Genomic DNA, 2660 nt, shown 5'->3' with positions numbered 1-2660 from the left:
TTCCTGATAAAAGAATATAGAAATATATGTTAGATTGGTGTTAATATAAAAATGTGAAATGTCTGTAGAAAATTCCCTCCAAGCCAGGCTGCTGCCATCCCCCATTCCCGGGACAAAGAAGGGACAGGAGCCATCAGGATGAACAAAGACACTGGCCAACCCAGATATTAATCCAATTTTTGCCATTGCATTTATAACAAGGACAACCAGATTTGTTGCCTCTGTCGGTCCCATCCCGACTGTTCTGGAGTTGGCAGTTCAAAATCCCCGGTATTTTTTGAAGCCTGAAGGCTGCTGAAGTGCAGGTGCTTCCCTGCTTTTACCTTTTAATGATAACTTTTGAGGATTGTTTTTATTGCAATAATGGTAAAAAACTACCAAAAGCCAACCCTCAGATTTTTAGTCACAAATGGAAGGAGGCAGACACAGAAAAGTGACAGCAAGCCCTTGCCCAAGATAAAACTACAGAGCAGAAAACTCCATCCTGCTCCTCAGCACTGAAGGTCTCTTCTCCAGTAAAGTGAACTCCTGAGCTGGGGTGTTTCCCAAACTAAAACAAGTTCCAGAGCCATGGGTTTGGATGCCATTCCAGTGGGCACATGCATGAATTCTCTTCTGAACCTCTGCCCCTCTAAGCACCCTCAGCTAAATAAACACCTGGCAGCTGCTGGACCTGACAGCACTGGGGATCTTTAGGGAACAGACCCTTTAAAACCCCTTGAAAATGAAAATATAAGCCAAGCCAGTTCCTGCTGGTGCTGGTTTTACCTGCCCTTGCCAAAACATCACCTTCAGTTTCCAAACATGCTGCCCTTTTTCTTAGGACCAGGATGATCACTGGGCTAGAGGATCAAGAAGTCCGGGATCTTATCCCTCTACCTCAATGTTCAGGAATTTTTTTTTTTCTATTTTAGCCGCACATTAAATAAAAGAGGTGACACAGGAGAAAGGGAATAAAAAGCAATATCCTTATCCAAATACCTTGTGCCTAGTGAGGCACCAGATGTGCCATGTGCTGTGCTGGCTGTTTGGGGGGTGGCTGCTGTTTTTATGGAGTTTGGGGGTGCATTGGGTGCCCTTGTCACCCACCCCATCCCCAGTGAGAGGTTTGTGCAGCAGTGCCTGCTGCCTGTCAGGACAAGTGCATTTTCATGTTACTCATGGCTCTAAAATAGCCAACCTGCTTTATTTGCACTTCAGCAGCACAGGGCTTTGCTTCTGCCTCAAAGGGCTGGAGACCAGCCCAAGTCTGAAAGGTTTTAGGGGGAAAAAAGTGTTATGGGGTGAGAGGACAAGGAAATAATCCAGGAGAAACTTACTGCTGCTTTTAGCCACAGCTTAGACCAGGCTCTTCATGAACATAACCCTTTCCTCCTAATTTTTTTTTTCCAGCCCATGAGCCCAAGTTGAAGCTGTGTTTCCAGCCTTGAGGAGACATGTGGGGTCAGTGCTTTCTGCAGCAGAGCTCCAGATCCTCTCACCCACCTGTTTGAGCCTGTTTTTTTATAGAGATTACATCTTCAGTGACATGGGGACATTGTTACTGGCAATCCTCAGAGTGGCTTGATGAACCTCCTCATAATAACTGAATACACACAGAAAGACCTCAGACTGCCACCCAAATTAGTGAGGGGGAAGGCAGTGTGTGTATTAAATAATACTTAACAGTACAAAGGATTAAATACCTGTTCATGCAAGGGAGAGAAAAAAGGAAAAGTGGAGAGAAAAAAGGAAAAGTAGAGAGAAAAAAGGAAAAGTAGAGAAAAAGGAGCTTTCTAAAAGCTTAAATTTGGGGCCCATCACTTTGCTGAGCAGCTGGGCCTCCCACACTGTCTGGTTTGAAGTGAATCTCTCACACAGGGACTCTGTGTGCTCAGAGCCCCCACTATCCCCAGGCAGATATGTGTGTGTGTGTGTGTGTGTGTGTGTGTGTGAGTGCCACACAGCACCAGCCCACAGGTTCCAGTTAATGAGCAGAAATACCCTGGTATTACATTTGGTCAGCCTGTAAATCAAGGAGAATCCTGGGAGAATCCATCCCAGGACTGCAGCCATCCACTGTCTGTACTAAAATCTAAGGCCATGAGGCCCATGGAAGAATCCAGCTGGTAACAACTCACACCAAAGCCCTGGGCAGGAGGGGGGATACAGCAGAAAAACAGCATTAAATAAACCCAATCTTAGCACCAAATTTGATACTAAAAGCAATAAAAACCTGCAACAACAAAAAAAAGAAAAAATGCCTGGCAAAACTGAAGTTCAGACACGGACATGAAGGTGGTTGGTTTGGAAGGAGATGCCTAAATTTCTCTCTCCTGGAGCCTGCAGGAGTGTCCTGTCCTAGCAGGATTATGGTTTGCACACACCAGCACACGTCAGCTCATATTCATAGGCCTAAAATGTTCCTGTCAGTTGTACACTCCACAAATGCCAGTGAGATCCAAGATACTCCTTCCCTCTGCCCACCCCTGTTGCTGTTCCATCCATCATCATCCCATCCCCAGCTCCACCAGCATATGTTGCAGGAGGAGAAATATAATTCAGTTCAGAAGATTCACTTTGAGGTATCCAGGTGTCTTCACCACCTTGGATATGTTTCCTGTGTCTCAATTAGCAGAGGGAAAGGGGCAGCACTGAGGGTGGAGGTCTGGAAGCCCCTC

This window comes from Zosterops lateralis, assembly GCF_965231275.1.
Source record: "Zosterops lateralis genome assembly, chromosome: 18".
Taxonomy (NCBI): domain Eukaryota; kingdom Metazoa; phylum Chordata; class Aves; order Passeriformes; family Zosteropidae; genus Zosterops; species Zosterops lateralis.
Note: the sequence above shows the minus strand (reverse complement) of the source record.